This window comes from Eleutherodactylus coqui, chromosome 13 (assembly GCF_035609145.1).
Source record: "Eleutherodactylus coqui strain aEleCoq1 chromosome 13, aEleCoq1.hap1, whole genome shotgun sequence".
In the NCBI taxonomy this organism is placed as follows: domain Eukaryota; kingdom Metazoa; phylum Chordata; class Amphibia; order Anura; family Eleutherodactylidae; genus Eleutherodactylus; species Eleutherodactylus coqui.
In genome coordinates, this window is record NC_089849.1 from 91,876,992 (window position 1) to 91,899,192 (window position 22,201).

Consider the following 22,201-nt stretch of genomic DNA (forward strand, 5'->3'; position numbering starts at 1 on the left):
TGTTGGGACGGTTGCAATACACCTTAGACTTCAGGTAACCCCAAAGGAAAAAAAATCGCATGGGGCTAAGTCTGGTGAGCGTGCCGGCCAGTTAAGATCACCCCTCAGAGAGATAAGCCGTTCAGGAACGTTTGCCTCAAAAAATTCATGGTAACTCTCGCTGTGTGTGCAGTGGCACCATCTTGTTGAAACCATGTATCCTCTAATTGCATTGCCTCGAGTGCTGGCTGGAAAAAATCCTGCAGCATAGTTAAGTAACATTCGGAATTCACAGTTGCCGGAAAAAAGTAAGGGCCAATGATGCCTACTCATGATAAGGCGCACCACACAGTGACGCGGTCCAAATGCAGAGGTCTCTGGTGAACTTCTCTGGGGTTTGTATCGCTCCAGTACTGCATGTTTGGTTTGCTTACACACCCACTGAGGTGAAAATGTGCCTCAGCAGAAAAGAACACAATTGCGTCACGAGGTATGGTTGCAAGCATGTCTTCACAAGATGTTTGTCGTGTAACATAATCCCGTGCTGACAATTGTTGGACCACGCACATTGTATACGGGTGAAAATTCAGTTCACTATGAAGAATCCAGTGGAGAGAACGTCTTGAAATTCCACTACTGTTCAATGTAAATAAAATATAAAATAACGTTTTTACAAGTTCATTATTTTTTTATTTCACTCCCAAATTAGCAAATTACCGCGCTCCACCCTGTACTATACTAACAGAGTAATGACTGGATGTAACATGTTGGATGGTATTTGAAGCATGTACGTCCTGGGTTATGATTGAACATCTGACTGGCACTTTTGATTTCATCTTTCTGCCATGCATGCGGTAATTTCCTATGGCTTTACCTAGGTTGGCTTTCTGGTTAACACTGCAGCCAGCACAGACATATCCTATCTCACGCGAAATATAAACAGGACTCAGCCTGTGACAGAGAGGAAACAGGAAGCTGTGAAGAAGGGCAGTGTGCCAAAGACCCCCCCCCCCTGTACGGCTTACACGTACGCTCCTCTTATCCGAGAATGCAATATCCTCTCCTTCTCAAACATCAACACTAGATGAAGAGTCAACGGAGAAGAAGAAAATAAGGAAAAGTCTAATGCTTAGTTTCCTGCTGAGAATCGTTCTTTAAGTTTGGTTGATACATGTAGACAGAACTGTCTGGCTCATTACAGGACGTAGGCACTATCTGATGCAATGATACTTAAGACAGCATGCTTTTAGCAAGCACATGTTAATCCATCGGAGACCCAACCCACAAAACGTTCAAAACACAGTCCTCTATGACAATCATTTTACCTTTAGGGAGCCCAGCACCTCATTTCCAAGCTGGGACACACTTGCCCTAAACTTCACTGCTATTAAGCAACCGAACCCTAGCTAGCTGTCCAATTTTAAAGATATTTGTGCGCACTTCAACAAGCTGGCCCCCGACAAGTACTGTGTTTCCCCGAAAATAAAACACTGTTTTATATTATTTTTTGCCCCAAAAGAGGCACAGTGTCTTATTTTCGGTGGGAACCTTATACTCACTTGGTCCATGGCATCCCGATGGTCCCCGGTGGCGATGGTCAATTAGCTAATCATAACACTCACTTTGCTGGAGGCGGGGTATTCAAAGCCCTGTCACCAGCAAAGCTGAGATGGCAGACGGGGAGGACTCTGAAGTTTTCTGCAGCGCCGCCGGGGACCATCGGGATGCCGTGGACAAGGTGAGTATTGATTTTTTCTTTTTTTGTAGGGGTGGGGGGGGGGGGGGGGGTGTTAGGTTGGTCCTATTTTGGGGGGAGGCCTTATATTTCAAGCCTCCCCCGAAAAGCCAGTAGGTCTTACTATCAGGGTAGGACCTACTTTTGGGGAAACACGGTAGCTGTTTGACAGATCACCAGTAAAGAAGATCGTCTGACAAGCATGAGCAGCTCCAACTGGTCCATTGTCCACCATTCAGAGACAGGTTGCGCTATTGTTACACCCCTGTGTCTGTCGGAACTATTTCCAGGCACTTGGCTGAAGGACATTTGGTCTCATGGCACCCATTACATGTACGGCTTTTGACACCCACGATTGTCGCCTCCACTCACAGTGGTGTCGTGGACAATGAAACTGGACTACTATGGAGTGGAACCGTGTTGTCTTCAGCGATGAGTCCAGGTTTAGTTTGAGCATTGACTATGGTTGTGTACATGCCTGGAGACCTTGGGGTGAGCGCCTCACCCCTTCCTTTGCTGTGGAGCGGCATACTGCCCCCTGCTGGTGTGATGGTCTGGAGGGCCATCACATACAACAGTCAGTCCCCCCTAGTAGTGGTACGAGGGACAATGACAGCTCAGTGATATGTTGAGGACATCCTGCAGCCACGTGTGTTCCTCTCATAGCGGCTTCCAAGAGGCAGCAGGATAATGCTCGGCCGCACACACAAGGGGGTCACAGGAATGTCCCACAACATTGTCACACTTCCGTGGCTGCCCAGTTGACAGATTTATCATGAATAACATGTATGGAACCATCTGGTATACTAATTTTGACAGTCTACAAGTTTCCACGATTTAGAGGCTCAGTTACAGCAAATGTAAAGCGATATGCTGCAGGATACCATATGGAACCTGTATGCCTTCATGTCCACCTGTATTACATCTTATATCCAAGCTAGATGTGGTACAACAGGGTACTAGAGCCTTCATGAAAACCCGTATCACATCTTGTATCCAAGCTAGAGGTGATACAACAGGGTACTAGAGCCTCCATGCCCGCCTGTATCACATCTTGTATCCAAGCTAGAGGCAGTACAACAGGGTACTAGAGCCTCCATGCCTGTCCATATCACATCTTATATCCAAGCTAGAGGCGGTACAACAGGGTACTAGAGCCTCCATGCCTGTCCGTATCACATCTTACATCCAAGTTAGAGGTGGTACAACAGGGTACAAGAGCTTCCATGCGCACCTGTATCACATCTTGTATCCAAGCTAAAGACGGCCCGACAGGATACTAGAGCCTCTGTGCCTGCCCCTATCACATCTTGTATCCAAGCTAGAGGTGGCCCGACAGGGTACTAGAGCCTCCATGCCCGCCAATTTCACAACTTGTTTCCAAGATAGAGGTGGCTCAACAGGGTATTAGAGCCGCCATGCCTGCCCATATCACATCTTGTATCTAAGCTAGAGATGTTACAACAGGGTATAAGAGCCTCCATGCCCACTCATATCACATCTTGTATTGTAGTGGCCCAGAACCCCTATACCTGGTCCCTCTATAAATGTCATACATGTCATGTCCTTTGTGTGGATGCACTGTGTATACTGTCTTGTCTCTTGTTTTGTGTATTGCACAGCTACAGCAGATGAAGGGTTAATGTCTGCATGAGACTGGGAGATGTCTGCAAATGTGTCATTTTATGTCCTGTCATGTGGGATGTTAGATTCTATAAGTATGAGTGTTGGAGAACAAGGTAGGTTCCAGAATCTTCTATGGTTAGGAAAGGAGTGTAGAGCCAGCCACATGGGGGTATATCAATCCTCATGTGTTGAAGAGGATGGAAGAACAAGAAAGATATCTTCAGTATCCCAATGCCAGGAGCCAGTAGAGAGTAAGAAGAGAGTGAGAGAGCTTGAGAACAAAAGCAAGTCAAGATCATCGAGCAGAGGTACTTTATCCGTGAGTGTCTGAGGAGAGTTTGTCCACTACCCCTTCCAGGAGCGGTACCACACAGATAGAAGGGCTGTAGGTTCGGCATCATCCTGATTATTTCCCTGACCTCCGTTCTTCTGTCTGGCCTGTACTAGTGTGTTCTGAAGTTGTAAAGTGCCAAACTTTCAAGTTAAGTTTTACCAGGCCCTGACCATTCCCAGGAACTGAGGTACTTAAACACTAAAGTGTGTGTGGACTCTCTTTATTATCGCTGAGGTGCATTCCGTTGGGTAAAGAACGGTGGCATCACATGACAACCTAAAGTTCTACGGCATGTATATTGGCTATCCCTCTCATAGGGGTTGTCCGGAAGAGGTCCAGAGATACTCTGGCAGAGGCTGTATGTGTCCCTCTGGGGAGAAGTCTGGTAAGTGCCACCATGATAAGTGACAGCTTTACCCTCCCAGCTCCTCATCGTGTGCCCCTTGTCCTGAGTGACCCTTTGGGACACTGCAGCTACCTTCTTTCTGACATCACAAACAGGATTAAATCCTCTGTGCCGCATCAATTTGTCTGTTGTACCACACAGGTACTGAAGAAAAGGAAAATAAAAGAAATTGAGGCAAGGTTTAACGCAATGGAAGTCTCTGAGGCAAGTTTTCCCGCCAAATACACATAAAATGGCGCCCAACGACCATCTCTCCTCTCTCTCTCAGAAGTTCACACCAAAGTTTCGCTGCCAGAGAACTCGCACCAAAAAGTCCCTACTTTGCCTGTGCTTAAAGTAGGGGGGAAGGACTACCCCTACTCAGACTACCTGGAGCCAATCTGAAGCCTACGCCCAGGGGTGGAACCTTTCAACTTTAAGCAACCTCTGGACTTGTTCAGGCAGAACCCCTGTGACTATCCTACAGACCAGATGTACCCTACACGCAGAAATCTCTGCCTGCGCCTAGTTGGAGATGCTCCTGCCGGAGCTCCTACCAGGCAACGGCAGTACTATTGGGGAGAGGATCCACAACTTCTACCACTTTTACCGAAGGACTCTCCTACCTCTCTGCCACCTGAAACGGCAGCCGGAGAGACAGAACCAGAGGGCGCTGCAGGGCCTGCTCATCCTCTGTGTACCTTTAGAAGAGCAGACGTGATGGCCCAGGTGGAATACCCTCCCTGGATACTAATTCACTGTCATAATACTGTGGTTAGAGACTTGCCCGACCTTCTGAGACGCATCGTTATAGAATATGATGACCAGAATTTTTCATTTTTCTTCGCGGGAGGCCGCCGTATTCTGCCCAACCCGCCTTTGTGGCCACCTCAACGTTGACTTGCCACCTCTCCTATCTCAATCAGATAAACTGTATAAGAAAAAAACTGGATATCGCGCTCCTTAGGAAATGCACACCCCGGTCAGCAAGTTGTTCTGTTCCACTACCTTTAATCCTGTACAACGCGTTTCGTCTAGCGACTTTTTCAAGTACATAATAATCATTTAAAACACTGCATCTATATATACATGACAAGCATTGCTGGTTATTACCTTAGCTGATTGCATTCTCGTGGCTCCCGTCCTCCTCCGGCGTCCAGCGGCGTCCCGCTCCCATACACTGCGTACCTGTGTTGAGGGAACATGTGATCCTGACGTCGCTACGTTGGGCGCCGCCCCCTGTGCGGGGAGGAGTGAAGACGGGTGAAGCCACGGCGTCTATGGGAAGAGAGTTTCCATGGTTACACATGTAAACGGTGTCTCTAGCCTACACCGTGTACTGTTCATGCCGTTGCTGTGTAACCCACATTTCTGCTCTATCTTCCTTCTATTGCAGTATCCTTTATAAAGATATAGTTAGTGGACAATAAAACAGCCCCAATAGTCCTAAAAACAGTATTTCTATATATGCATATACACATTATGAACTTTTACTTATGCACAGAATTTGATACATATATATATCTCCTGCATTCCTATACCTATTAATACCTGTATTTACCTTAAAAGCCCTAAATTATTTTATTTATAAATATAAGTTTAAAAATCCCAACTAATTATTTTAGGTATATATATATGTATCATAACATATCCTGCACATGCGTATATTAACAGTATACATTTATCTTAATAAAAATTATCCCTTATAATCATAAATATGTAATTATAATTTTTCTAAAATTTCGTTTAGTCCCTTAGGGACCAATGTATTTATCCTAAAAATCCAGAACATCTCCTTTTCCCTAAGTTTCTGGGTGGAGATGTTCTGGATGTATTCAATTGGAGTCACTCGCAAGCCCGTAGAATTTTTTGCATGTGCTATAGCGAAATGTCGCGATATACTATGTTTTATATAGCCTTTGTGTATGTTACTACGGTGCTGGTTTAGCCTTTCCCGTAGAGTATTCACCGTCCTCCCTACATATCTAAGTCCGCAAGGACATTCGAGCATATAGATGACCCCTTTAACATTACAAGACATTTTTTGTTTTATTATAATGTTCTCTCCATTTGTTAATTTTATACTCTTGGCTCCGTGATTAATATTTGCACAACATTTGCACCTCTTTTCCCTACACTTATAAACCCCTCCCCCTTCTGGATGTGCTTGAAGTTCTATTTCTCTATTACTTTTTCTCTCTTTTTTGGGGCATGATGGTGCGATAAGATTTTTTAGGGTTTTGTTTCTCCTAAATATGCAAGGAGGTGCCTTTGGAAGGCTATCTTCCAAGAAAGGGTCTTCCTTCACGATAACCCAATTTTTCTTTAAGATACGCTGAATATTACCGGATTGTGTACTATATTTTGTTACGAAAGATGTACAGAATTTTTCTTTTTTCATTGTTGTTTTCTCACTGGTTTCTATCTGTTTCTGTGAAGGTCGGGTTCTTTTTTGCTTTAATACCCTCTCATAGGCTGAGTTAACCAGTTCTTTAGGATATCCTTTTTCTAAAAAACGTGCTTCTAAAACTTTTGCCTGTACCTTAAAGTCACTTTCTTTACTGCAGTTCCTTTTAATCCGCTGGTATTGGCCGTATGGTATACTTCTTTTCCAATTTTTTTGATGGCAGCTATAATAGCTCAGGTAACTGTTAGTATCTACCTTTTTAAAATGCGTCCGAGAAACTATTTTCTTATTCTCCCCTTCTAGTTCTAAATCCAGGTATATCGCCTTATGTGCACTGATGTTATATGTAAATTTAAGCTGAAATTCATTTTCAGCCAAATTTCCAATGTATTTCTCAAGATCTATTTCCTGACCGTTCCAGATGATTAGTAAGTCATCTATGAAACGTTTGTAGAATACTATTCTAACATCACTAAACCTATCCCTCTCGAATATACCCATAACTAAGTTTGCGAAACTAGGTGCGCATTTAGTGCCCATTGCAGTCCCAGTTCGCTGGCGGTAAAAATCGCCGTTATAAGTAAATATATTCTGTTTCAAAATAAATGTTAGGCCTTCCTTCAAAAATTCTCTTTGATGAGTGGGCATTAACGGATCTTCACTGAGTATTTTTTCTATGGCCTCTACTCCCCTTTTATGGTCTATGTTCGAGTATAAAGCCTCTACATCTATTGTACACCAAATAAACGATGGTTGCCACTCTATATCTTCCACCAGCTCCAATAGGTGTCTATTGGAGCTGGTGGAAGATATAGAGTGACACCTATTGGAGCTGGTGGAAGATATAGAGTGGACACCTATTGGAGCTGGTGGAAGATATAGAGTGGACACCTATTGGAGATCCGTTAATGCCCACTCATCAAAGAGAATTTTTGAAGGAAGGCCTAACATTTATTTTGAAACAGAATATATTTACTTATAACGGCGATTTTTACCGCCAGCGAACTGGGACTGCAATGGGCACTAAATGCGCACCTAGTTTCGCAAACTTAGTTATGGGTATATTCGAGAGGGATAGGTTTAGTGATGTTAGAATAGTATTCTACAAACGTTTCATAGATGACTTACTAATCATCTGGAACGGTCAGGAAATAGATCTTGAGAAATACATTGGAAATTTGGCTGAAAATGAATTTCAGCTTAAATTTACATATAACATCAGTGCACATAAGGCGATATACCTGGATTTAGAACTAGAAGGGGAGAATAAGAAAATAGTTTCTCGGACGCATTTTAAAAAGGTAGATACTAACAGTTACCTGAGCTATTATAGCTGCCATCAAAAAAATTGGAAAAGAAGTATACCATACGGCCAATACCAGCGGATTAAAAGGAACTGCAGTAAAGAAAGTGACTTTAAGGTACAGGCAAAAGTTTTAGAAGCACGTTTTTTAGAAAAAGGATATCCTAAAGAACTGGTTAACTCAGCCTATGAGAGGGTATTAAAGCAAAAAAGAACCCGACCTTCACAGAAACAGATAGAAACCAGTGAGAAAACAACAATGAAAAAAGAAAAATTCTGTACATCTTTCGTAACAAAATATAGTACACAATCCGGTAATATTCAGCGTATCTTAAAGAAAAATTGGGTTATCGTGAAGGAAGACCCTTTCTTGGAAGATAGCCTTCCAAAGGCACCTCCTTGCATATTTAGGAGAAACAAAACCCTAAAAAATCTTATCGCACCATCATGCCCCAAAAAAGAGAGAAAAAGTAATAGAGAAATAGAACTTCAAGCACATCCAGAAGGGGGAGGGGTTTATAAGTGTAGGGAAAAGAGGTGCAAATGTTGTGCAAATATTAATCACGGAGCCAAGAGTATAAAATTAACAAATGGAGAGAACATTATAATAAAACAAAAAATGTCTTGTAATGTTAAAGGGGTCATCTATATGCTCGAATGTCCTTGCGGACTTAGATATGTAGGGAGGACGGTGAATACTCTACGGGAAAGGCTAAACCAGCACCGTAGTAACATACACAAAGGCTATATAAAACATAGTATATCGCGACATTTCGCTATAGCACATGCAAAAAATTCTACGGGCTTGCGAGTGACTCCAATTGAATACATCCAGAACATCTCCACCCAGAAACTTAGGGAAAAGGAGATGTTCTGGATTTTTAGGATAAATACATTGGTCCCTAAGGGACTAAACGAAATTTTAGAAAAATTATAATTACATATTTATGATTATAAGGGATAATTTTTATTAAGATAAATGTATACTGTTAATATACGCATGTGCAGGATATGTTATGATACATATATATATACCTAAAATAATTAGTTGGGATTTTTAAACTTATATTTATAAATAAAATAATTTAGGGCTTTTAAGGTAAATACAGGTATTAATAGGTATAGGAATGCAGGAGATATATATATGTATCAAATTCTGTGCATAAGTAAAAGTTCATAATGTGTATATGCATATATAGAAATACTGTTTTTAGGACTATTGGGGCTGTTTTATTGTCCACTAACTATATCTTTATAAAGGATACTGCAATAGAAGGAAGATAGAGCAGAAATGTGGGTTACACAGCAACGGCATGAACAGTACACGGTGTAGGCTAGAGACACCGTTTACATGTGTAACCATGGAAACTCTCTTCCCATAGACGCCGTGGCTTCACCCGTCTTCACTCCTCCCCGCACAGGGGGCGGCGCCCAACGTAGCGACGTCAGGATCACATGTTCCCTCAACACAGGTACGCAGTGTATGGGAGCGGGACGCCGCTGGACGCCGGAGGAGGACGGGAGCCACGAGAATGCAATCAGCTAAGGTAATAACCAGCAATGCTTGTCATGTATATATAGATGCAGTGTTTTAAATGATTATTATGTACTTGAAAAAGTCGCTAGACGAAACGCGTTGTACAGGATTAAAGGTAGTGGAACAGAACAACTTGCTGACCGGGGTGTGCATTTCCTAAGGAGCGCGATATCCAGTTTTTTTCTTATACAGTTTACTTGATTATTCAGCGGCTCTCTGGATAGAGAGACGGCAGGATTCGCATAGCTCTCCCACAGTCTAGCCCAGTGGGATATAAAGGACCTCCGGCAGGACTTATTTCTCTACAGGCTCAACTGGATCTGGGGTGTTAGTGGAGATCTTAGCCAAGGTCTCTGCTATACACCGGGTAAGTGGAAACACCATCTTAAAGTGCACTTATAACAAGCTGTGTGCATAAGCCTAATTCTCAGGAGCGCCACCCTAATTTTTTCTTTTATTATCTATCTCAATCAGAGATACTTTATCGTCCGAAGAAGACTCCCCTCAGACATCGCTCTCCACGGTGAGCTAAGTTGGGTCTGAGTATCTGGACAAGTGTGACGAGGAGGTCAGGCAGTTATGTCAAACCAGCTCTTCAGGAAGCTCCATAGTTGAGATGCCTGTCAGTGCAAGAGCATCAGCCGCCATTGTGGTTACTGGCTCCGAAAGTGATGACCCACAGGAAGAACTGTTTCCAGTGCTAACATAAAGAACTCTTACGTAAAAGACATTTGTTTCTTCCCTGTTAAGTCCCTTTTATCTAAAAAGGACTCCAAAGTTACTTATTCCCTGTTGCATAGCTGTATGTCATGTTCTTTATTTTTTTCATATTGAAAACTTATTGTTGTTATGTAACGTTGTGTTTAAGAAATGTGCGGGAGGAAGTCATTTAAGAACGCTCATCGTGCTTAAAGTAAAAGTGTTTAATTTAAATGCTCCTGTTTGAATGAGCCTGTATGAATGGTATGTATGATTTATGTGTATGACTGGAGGTTTCTGTTCCCCATGTCGCATGCCAGTGTCAGTCCACCGTCCTAGTCTGTACTAGTAGGTAGGGCACCCCTTTCACCTTCTCTTTAGTCCCGGGCAGGGAGTATTGACTTAAGCTACCACCTGTTCCGGAGTCTAGTACTTTTTCAGAGAGAGTGATGATCATTCCACTCAACTCTTATTTTTTCTACCAGTTGCCCCTCTCTATTTTGAAGTTTAACACCAGTGTTGTATTTGCTTTTTGTCAGGGAAAGTGATGTTCATTCCACTTGCCTCATTCCTTTTTTCTTTGGGGAAAAAAATCATGTAATTTCCCCATAGCAATACTAGTGCATCCTGAATTCTGTTCAGCCTAGTAGAATCTTCTCCTGTTAGACCAAACCAGGTTCATACACTCTGTCATAAACAAAGGCTATACTCAGAAAGTGACATTCATTAGGTAGTCGCAGAACACCAAGAATGGGTTAATGTTTTCACATAATAACCGGGGGTAGGAGTTGTGTTTATAGGTTTCGCCTTGCAAGCAGAGGTCCTAAAGGTGAAATGGGAGTAGCACACTGAGATATTCCTTCTCCGGATGATATATTCTGTTTTAGAGGCGCCAAGGTCGGCTTATTCTAAGTAGGGGGGAACTGTAGTGCCCCAGAACACCTATTCTTGGCCCCTCAATAAATGTCATACATGTCATGTCCTTTGTGTGGATGCACTGTGCACACTGTCTGGTCTCTTGTTATGTGTATTGCACAGCTACAGCAGATGAAGGGTTAATGTCTGCATGAGACTGGGAGATGTCTGCAAATGTATAAATTTATGCCCTGTCACGTGGTATGTTAGATTCTATAAGTATGAGTGTTGGAGAACAAGGTGGGTTCCAGAATCTTCTATGGTTAGGAGAGGAGTGTAGAGCCAGCCACATGGGGGTCCCTTCAATCCTCATGTGTTGAAGAGGATGGAAGAACAAGAAAGATATCTTCAGTATCCCATTGCCAGGAGCCAGTAGAGAGTGAGGAGAGAGTGAGAGAGCTTGAGAACAAAAGCAAGTCAAGATCATCTTGCAGAGGTACTTTATCCGTGAGTGTCTGAGGAGAGTTTGTCCACTACCCCTTCCAGGAGCTGCACCATACAGATAATGAGGACTGTAGGGCCGATATCATCCCGAGTATACTCTCTGAGAAAGTTTAGTCTTCCAGGAGCAGTAGTTTTCAGATAACGAGGACTGTAGGACGTTCATCATCCTGATTATCTCCCTGACCTTCCTTTTTCTGTCTGGTCTGTACTAGTGTGTTCTGAAGTTGTAAAGTGCCAAACTTTCAAGTAAAGTTTTACCAGGCCCTGACCATTTCCAGAGACTGGGGTACTTAAACACTAAAGCATGTGTGGACACTCTTTATTATCACCGAGGTTCCTTCCGGTGGTTCAGGAACAGGGGCGTCACGTGACAATCTAAAGTTCTATGGCATGTATATTGGCCATCACTTTCATAGGCATGTCCAGAAGAGGCCTAGCGATACTCTGGCCAAGGCTGCGTGTGTCCCTGTGGGGAGGAGTCTGGTTAGCGCCACCATGACAAGTGACCGCTTTACCCTCCCAGCTCCTCAGCGTGTGCCCCGTGTTACCCTTTGGGACGCTGCAGTATCCAAGCTAGAGGCGATATAGCAGAGTGCTAGAGCCTACATACCTGCCGATATCACATCTTGTATCCAAAATAGAGGCTGTATAACAGGGTACTAGAGCCTCTATGCGCACCCGTATCACATCTTGTATCCAAGCTAGAAGTGGTACAACAGGGTACTAGAGCCTCCCTTCAAGGGGTCAGCTCTCCACTATAAACGATCCTTTAGCTCGGATATTGTAATCACTTACTTATATCAACATTACAATCACACAGAGAAAGTTTCATTTGATTCTGACATCTTCTTCTAGGTGCTTGAACTATGAACCAGCATTTCGATTATCACTGAGGAAACTTTTCCTCTGTGAATGGCTCTGCCCTACAAGAGAACTTAGGAATTTCAAAAATCCTATTTTAGAGCCAGCTGCCATACCATGGTCCAATTTGCTGGAAATGCTTGACCCCCAATTATACACACACACAAAGTCTTGAGTTTGGAACCTTGGAGTTCAATTTTGAAGGGCATGCAACTAGACAAGGAGCTTGCCCCTGGTCTGAAAAGGGGAGAGATTGTAGTAGTTGTTCCCTTCTGTTTTATTTCCCTGGCACCTGACTTCTAAGGCTCCTATTCAACCCTCTACGCCTTTGCCCTCAACAGTCCCACTTTTCAGTCCCCCACCCACCCTTTGCAGATTCAGGTTGCTCCTGCACTACTGAGAGAGACAGTCTAATTTTTCATGATGCACAAGAGATTTTAACACCTCCGTCCTAGTGCTGTGCCTCCCCTCTTTGGTGGTCAAATTATTTCTGTCCTGGCCACTTGCTATACCCCTTGGTCATGAGTCAGCAGGCGCAAGTTACTTTCCTTTTCCCTCTCCCGGGCCTACCGCAGCCATAGTCACTGAGTCTGTGTTGTGCAATTACAGTCAGTCCAGGCGCAGATCAAGAATCCCGTGGAGGCTGTCCCATACCCGGTGGTCTAGATGGCTCTCCCCATCATCTTCAGACAAGTTGTCAGACATATCAGTGATTATGGGTGGCTGACAGGCTAATCAAACGAGGCAGGAGCCTTCTCTTCTGTCCAGGTCGGCCAGCTTGATTCCGGCTCCACAGCAGTGGGTTCACCTGCGGCATATCCAGGGAATCCTGTGTCTTCCGGTGAGTTTAATTATGGAGGGGCTTTTTCAGTTTTGAGATGTGTCAAGAGTCAGAAACACCCTGAGTGCTATTCAGAGTTGTTCATTTATATGAACATGATTTACAACTTCCAGGAGTCACATGGGGGTTCTGCCAGGTGGCGGTATGATGAGGAGTTTAGGAGACGTTTGATAATTCGTCCTGAGAACGATTGGGGAGGTAAAAGCCACTGATGTGTGGCTTCACCTAATTGTTTTGCAAAAGCCCCTGTCCCTTTCCGTCTGCAGCCACTGCTTCTAGCAACCAGGGGGCAGTAGGCGACACACACCCAGGAGCATGCTTTTATGAGGATCACTGCAGGTTCTTCAGTTTCTGTAAATTCAGACATGACTGCTTCTCTTGCGGGGGAGCTCATGCTTCAATCTGCTGCATTCATTCAACAGGAAAACAGCCTGTTAAGCCCCTTGGTCCCAACGAGCTAAAAGACCCCAGCTTACGTGGTAGAGATAGGGCCGTGGTTAGACCTGTACTCTGAGAAGGTGGCAGACGCACAGCTGTGTTTTGGTTTTAATTATTTTTTCTTCATCCTCTTCCATTTCCGCAGGGAGCCTTTTTTCTTGTCCAATCTGCGTTCAGCTGAAGAGCACCCGGAGGTATTCAGGGAGAAGATCACTAAGGAGGTGTCACTGGAAAGGACCGCAGGTCCCTTACCCTCCCTGCCGTTTCCTAACCGGTGTGGACCCTAAAAAGCAAGTTGGCAAGTTTTGCCTTATACATCATTTTTTGTCTGAACTCAAAGGGCCAGTATGTAAATAATAGAATTTTGCTAGAGTTTCTTTGACCATAAGGCCGGCCGGGGTGTTCTGGCAAAATCTGATATTGAGTCAGCATTCTGTAATGTCCCTTTTTTCTCTGTGTTTTGCCCTCGTCTTTTTCAGGGCCCTGCAGGTGGGTGAATTGGTCCCTTCGTTGTCTCTTCCCCCAGGCAGTTTACATCCGTGGGCTGCGGTCAACCCAGGTCTTCCCGGAAGTCATCAACGTCAGCCAGTCCGGTTGTCCTGGTCATCCATACAGGTGGAAATTACCTCTGCTCTCTGCAGGTCGCTGACCTCCTGACGCTAATGAGGTCTGATTTGGAGTATTTTCCTAGGTTCTTTTGAGAAGTCATTATGGTGTGGTCTGAGATAGTTCCCCGGGTAGTTTGGCAAGGTGCCAGGAATGCCAGTGGAGTAAAAAAAAGCCTGGCCCCCATTTATTCCCATATCACTAGATTTACTCATTCCAGGTTCGGAGTAGTGGTACGGCACCGTTTACTAGAGAGTAAAAACTCCAATTTGATGCACCCAGATGGTGTTTATTTAAATGACATAGGCTTGGACATATTTCTGTCCGTCCTTCAGGATAGTGTTGAGAAGGCCATGGTTTTGCTGGGTGGGGTCAGAGTGCTTTGTAGGGTTACACAGCTTCCTTTGTGGTGGTGTAGGGGAGAGATGGGGAAGTTGGAGCTCGAAGTGGGACTTGCCTGGCGTCCACCGCCGGTCAGCATTTTCTGCAGAAAAAATAGAGGTTTACGTAACAAATAAAACAATATGTTAATGTTCAATTTAAAAGTGCATGAATGCTGTTACCAACTCTCATCAAGCAAAACAATAATGGTCGGTGTGTCATTATTTCGGTTACAAGTCTTGGTGCCTAATGGTAAATTAAAGGTTAAGTGGGTGCTGATATCCCATCAGTCTCAGGGTGCGGGCAGACGAGCGTAGGCGTATTTACGTTCGCACGAGCGCAACGTATAATCGCCCGAGCGATCGTTTTTCACCAATCACGACCAGAGCTAGAAAGCGTATTTTCGTTTGTTCCTACTTTGCAAACGGTCTTTTCGGCGATCGAATATGCGTTGGCGCGTATTTCGGTCGCATATGTTCCGTTTTTTTCGAATTGCCGTTTTTACGCGCCGTAAAATCGCCCATGTGAACGAATACATTCGAAACCATTGCCTCAGATGGTCACGTATATACGTTTGGTCGCAAAAACGCGCCGTTTATGCGCTCGTCTGCCCGCACCCTCACCATAAATAAATTGCAAAAACAGTGTGATATTCACTTCAATGGAGATAAGCTTCCATGCCAGACACAAGCTATGGACTTGTATAGATAGGCTGCTAATTCTGGAGCAAAGCAGTTCTGTTTTATTAATCTTGTGTAATTCCTACAAATAATATAAAAAATAAAGATTTTTTTTAATGGAACAGTATCCTTAAATGTGTCCCCAATGCCCCTTAGCTATATTTTGCACACCTGCCTCCACCTCTGTTTTAGTCATTCCCATGTGCATGTAGACAATAACCCGCTGACCCCAGTATGGTCTGTGCAATGCGCAAGATCCTTTAGAATTTGAAGTTGGCATGCGGAGCCCCCTCCTTTATTGAAAAGTTGCATTTTCCTCAATGTATATTGGCTACTGGTATCTGAAATGCTTTGTGACAACAGAAAGGCGTCTTTATGAAAGCATTGGCACAGACTGACAAGTCCCACAGACAATCTGAATGTCAACTGCTGGGTTCTTTAGAAAACTGTTCTCTTCTCCAACTGTGTACAAACTGGTCACCTCTAATTGTGACTGTAATGTAAGTGTTTGAAGAATTGCCTGCTTAATGCTCAACTCTACAGCCAACTGTTACTAGAATCAATAATGAAGCAATTATTTCTGTGTCACGTGGCAGAGACAGTTTATAAAGTAAGCTTTTCAAAACAGAGTAAGAGAGTAAAGCCCCATTTACATGCAAAGATGATCGTTCAAAATTTTATGCAAGAGATAGGGAGAATGACAATCTGAGCGATCATTTTGCATTGGTTTCTAATGAGTAGCTTATTAGCTTAATTTGAGTGTAAATGAGGCTCCCTTCCTTCGCTGTATGCAGATAAGTGCAGGTGGTCTGTTATCTGTATACAGCCCCTTTGTTCTGCCGCAGGACTGCAGCTGAAAACAATGTTATCAGCGTTCCCGTGGAGAAGCACAGCATGCGGTCCCTGCTATCCGCTGCTGGCAAAACAATGAATTTTATACTGAACTAAAAACCATCGTTCAGCCAGAATGTAAACGATGGTAGCATTAACACACAACAATTATTACTCAAAAGACATAGTGTGAACAAATTTTGAGCGATAATTGTTGCGCGTAAATGAGGTTTAATTCTCTAAAGCAAATGTTTCTTCCATCTTGCCTCAGGATAAAGTACAGAATTCATGTGCTCTTTCTCTATGTCTTATCTATGTACAAGAATATAACCACCATATTTCTGCCACGTATGTACACTACTATAACTAAAATAATACTACCCCCATGTACAATAATATAACTACTATTATACTGCTCCTATGTACAAAAATATAGCTACTATAATACTGCTCCTGTGTACGATGATATAGCTACTATAATACTGCTCCTATGTACAATGGTATAGCTACTATAATACTGCCCCCTATGTACAAGAATATAACTACAATAATACTGCCCCCTATTTACAATAAGATAACTAGTATAATACTGCCCCTATGTAAAAGAACATAACTAGTATAAGACTGCTCCTATGTATAAGAATATAACTACTATAATACTGCCCCCCTATGTACAAGAATATAGCTACTATAATACTTCCCCCTATTTACAATAAGATAACTAGTATAATACTGCCCCTATGTACAAGAACATAACTAGTATAAGACTGCTCCTATGTATAAGAAAATAACTACTATAATACTGCCCCCCTATGTGCAAGAATATAACTACTATAATACTGCCCCCCTATGTACAAGAATATGAATACTATAATACTGCTCCTATGTACAAGAATATAAATACTATAGTACTGCCCCCTATGTACAAGAATATGAATACTATAATACTGCTCCTATATACAGGAATATAACTACTATAATACTGCCTCATATGTACAAAAATATAACTACTATAATACTGCTCCCTATGTACAAGAATATAACTACTATAATACAGCCCCCATGTACAAGGATATAACTACTATAATACTGCTCCTATGTACTAGAATATAACTACTATAATACTGCTCCTAAGTACAAGAATGTAACTACCATAATACTGCCCCCTATGTACAAGAATATAACTACTATAATATTGCACCCTATATACAAGAATATAACTTCTATAATACTGCCTTCTATGTACAAGAATATAACTATTATAATACTGCACCCTATGTATAAGAATATAACTTCTATAATACTGCCCCTATGTACAAGAATATAACTACTATAATACTGCTCCTATATACTAGAATATAACTACTATAATACTGCCCCCTATGTACAAGAATATAACTACTATAATACTCCCTCCTGTGTGCAAGAATATAACTACTATAATACTGCTCCCTATGTACAAGAATATAACTACTATAATACTGCCTCCTATGTACAAGAATATAACTACTATAATACTGCTCCTATATACTAGAATATAACTACTATAATACTGCCTCCTATGTACAAGAATATAACTACTATAATACTGCCTCCTATGTACAAGAATAGAACTACTATCATACTGCCTCCTATGTACAAGAATATAACTACCATAATACTGCACCTATGTACAAGAATATAACTACTATAATACTGCTCCTATGTACAAGAATATGACTATTATAATACTGCGTCCTATGTACAAGAATATAACTACTATAATACTGCCTCCTATGTACAAAAATATAACTACTACAATACTGTGTCCTATGTACAAGAATATAACTACCATAATACTGTACCTATGTACAAGAATATAACTACTATAATACTGCCCCCCTATGTACAAGAATATAACTACTATAATACTGCTCCTATGTACAAGAATATGACTATTATAATACTGCGTCCTATGTACAAGAATATAACTACTATAATACTGCGTTCTATGTACAAGAATAAGACTACTATAATACTACCTCCTCTGTACAAGAATATAACTACTCCAATACTGCCCCCTATGTACAAGAATATAACTACCATAATACTGTACCTATATACAAGAATATAACTACTATAATACTGCTCCTATGTACAAGAATATAACTACTATAATACTGCCTCTGTGTACAAGAATATAACTACTATAATACTGCTCCTAAGTACAAGAATATAACTACTATAATACTGCCCCCTATGTACAAGAACATAACCACTATAATACTGCTCCCTATGTACAAGAATATAACTACTATAATACTGCATATATGTACAAGAACATAACTACTATAATACTGCCCCCTATGTACAAGAATATAACTACTATAATACTGCTCCCTATGTACAAGTATATAACTACTATAATGCTGCCCCGCTATGTACAAGAATATAACTACTGTAATACTGCCCCCTATGTACAAGAATATAACTACTATAATACTGTTCCGTATGTATAAGAATATAACTGCTATGTAGTGCCCCTATGTACAAGAATATAACTAGTATAATACTGCCCGCTATGTACAAGAATATAACTACTATTATACTGCCCCTATGTACAAGAATATAACTACTATAATACTGCCTCCTATGTACAAGAATATAACTACTATAATACTGCCTCCTATGTACAAGAATATAACTACTATAATACTGCCCCCGTATGTACAAGAATATAACCACTATAATACTGCTCCTATGTACAAGAATATAACTACTATAATACTGCCCCCTATGTACAAGAATATAACTACTATAATACTGCTCCCTATGTACAAGAATATAACTACTATAATACTGCCCCCTATGTACAACAATATAACTACTATAATACTTCTCCTATGTACAAGAATATAACTCCTATAATACTGCCCCCTATGTACAAGAATATAACTACTATAATACTGCCCCCTATGTACAAGAATATAACTACTATAATACTGCTCCCTATGTACAAGAATATAACTACTATAATACTGCCCCCTATGTACTAGAATATAACTACTATAATACTGACCCCTCTGTACAAGAATATAAGTACTATAATACTGCCCCCTATGTACAACAATATAACTACTATAATACTGCCCCCTATGTACAAGAACACAAGAGTATGGGATAGCTCATTACCCTCAGCCTCTGCTCTCATTCTGTCTTTCCTATGACTGTGAACTGTTGCCAAAACATTTATTTTTCTCTTTCTGACAGATCCACGATAATGAGGTTTGTGGCTGTGAAAACATGACCCCTCTGACATATTACAACTTCCACTCTCTATTCCTCTCCTACGGATGTGGAGGGGTCATTGTGTATGCACCATTGCTCTGCCCTAATCCCATTTTAGTCTCCCTAAACACAGAAATAAGCCTTAGGGCTCGGTCACACGAGTGTTTTTTGGTCCGATCTGCAGACGCGCTTGCGATCTGCAGATCTGTAGACCCAATGCATCCCGATGGGATCGGTCACATGTCTGCTTTTTATGCAGATGTCCGATAAATTATAGGACACAACGATTCGCAGAACGTGCCTATCTGCATTCTGCGCATCGTTGTGTTCTATATATGCGCTCAATGGGGCCGGCGGCAGCAGCACCGACCCCATTGAGAACATATACTAAAGATCGTTCTCCTCTGCCACAGCTGTTACAGCTGTGGCAGAAAAGAACGATGTTCGCCCATTGAGTTCAGCTGTAACAGCTGTATTGCCGGCTCCATTGAAAGCAATGGGCTGTCGACAAGCGCTGGATGAATTTTCGGGGAAGGGCTTTTAAATATAAGCCCTTCCCTGAAAACCATCCTGAAAATGTGTAAAAAAAAAAAAAAAAGCATACTCACCTTTTTCCTGCAGCCAGAGCTCAGCCGCGTCCGGCCGGCAGTTCTCCTGAACTGCTCTCTGTACTATTCAGCAGGCGGGGATTTAAAATCCCCGCCTGCTGAATGGGCTGCCTTTGATTGGTCACAGCCCTCACCAATCAGAGGAAGCTCTTACTCACCCATTCATGAATTCATGAATGGGTGAGTAAGTGCTGCCTCTGATTGGCTGAGCGCAGGGACCAATTAGAGGCAGCTCTCAGCTATTGAATGACAGCTGGACGCGGCTGAATTCCGGCTGCAGGAAAAAGGTGAGTATACTTTTTTTTATTTTTACACATTTTCAGGATGGCTTTCAGGGAAGGGCTTATATTTTAAGCCCTTCCCCGAAAATTCATTCAGCGCTTGCCGGCAGCCCATTGCTTTCAATGGAGCCGGCTGTATTCAATGCGCGAACATCGTTCTCCTCTGCCACAGCTGTGGTACAGCTGTGGCAGAGGATAGCGGGGCTGTTTCGCTGAAAACGCTGCTAGGTGCAGATTTTTCAGCGAATCGTCGGCCCCGGTCACGTGATTTGCGGATGCGCATCCGTTATGCGATCCGCAAATCGCGCGAAAAAACGCCCGTGTGACCGAGGCCTTATTCACACAGGTGAGCCCATTTGGTGTCTGCAACATTGAACAACTGCTTAACACAGCATCACATAGAAGTGAATCATGCCCATTTGAATAAGGCTCCAGCTGAAATTGGCTGCATCTCTTATTCTCTTGGGCACCCTCACACTGGTGAGGGCGATATTGGTCCGTGATTCACATGGAAATCCTTCATACTCGCCGTGGCTGTCCCAGCCGCGGCAGGAGATCGTGGAATTCTCCCAGTGTTTTCAATGGGGCCGGCACTGCTGCCACTGGACCCATTTCTGCGATGTGTTTCCTGCATAGCATCCAACGCGGCGGCATGCAGGAAAACATCACAAATGTGAATGAACCCATTTAAAACAACGGGTTTCAGATTTGTGCGTCTCGCAACTTACAAATGTCGTATGATTTTCTCGCCAGTGTGAAGGCGGCCTTTGAGTGATCAAAACCTATGCAGGTTTCCTTATATCCACAAGTAGCAACCAAGAGCAAATGAGTAACTGAAGCTGATGGCCTCAGTGCAAAATCTGATTTCTCATATATTGGGCATGCATGGTAACCCTTTCCAATCCACTGTCTGACGTCTTAAGACATTATGATTTAAGGCTGTACTACTTCGATGTTGAAAGACGTTCGTCGGGGTTCTCTTACTGTATATTGCCAGCCTCTCTGCTGTCTGAGCCTATCCAACATGTCATCTCATGCAGTACTGGCTTTAGCCAGCAGATAGCACTGCTGTATAACAGCAGAAAAAGAGTAAGCCCCCTAGGAAAACCAGGATACAAATTGGATTGGAAAGGGTTAATTACTAATAGAAAAATATGGAAATAATACAGTTCATGCATACTAAAGTAAAAACAGTATAAGTGCTTATTCGAACGAGCATATATCGGTCACGTTTTCACGGCCAGACGATATACGCTGCCCCTATCTGCAAGGGGAGGAGGTGGGATGGGATGGGAGCTAGTTCACTGAGCTGCTGCCCCCCTCTCCGCCCCTCACCACTGTTTGCAATGGGAGGGGGTGGGGCGGAACTCAGCTCTGCCTCACCCTGCCCATTGCAAATAGTGGCGATAGGCGGAGAGGGGGGCAGGAGCTTAGTGCACTAGCTCCCGTCCCGCCCCACCTCCTCCCCTTGCAGATAGGGACAGCATATATCGGCCGGGCGTGAAAACCCAACCGAAATATGCCCGGCTGAATAAACCCTTAGGGCTTATGTCTACGGGCGTTTTTCACCTCGTATTACACATGCGATGAACGGCCATGTAACATGTGGTGAATGGAGTCAATAACAGTCAATGGATTTTCATTGATCCATGCACGTGCGTGTAGACATTGCGTGTTGTTACGCATGAGAAATAGTTTACAGCATGCTTTATTTCTCTGCGTACCATGCAGCTATACGTTTGTATAGGCAGCGTATGCAAACGCTGTCCATATGCAATACATTGTGTATAGGTGGCGATTCATACGCAACCCACTATGAAACAGAGCATGGAATTAAAACAAAAAAAAGACAGTCACACATGACACAAGCATGACTACGGGTGCGTGATATGCAGGCATGTGCAGTACACTTTTTGCCCATAAGCGGTGTCTGCCGGCAGAGCTGGTATTTACAAACACCGGTGCACTGGCTCGCACTTCTGCACACATACACAGTACAGGAAAAAGAAGACCCGCACACCTATAGCACTATAGTGTTGTGTA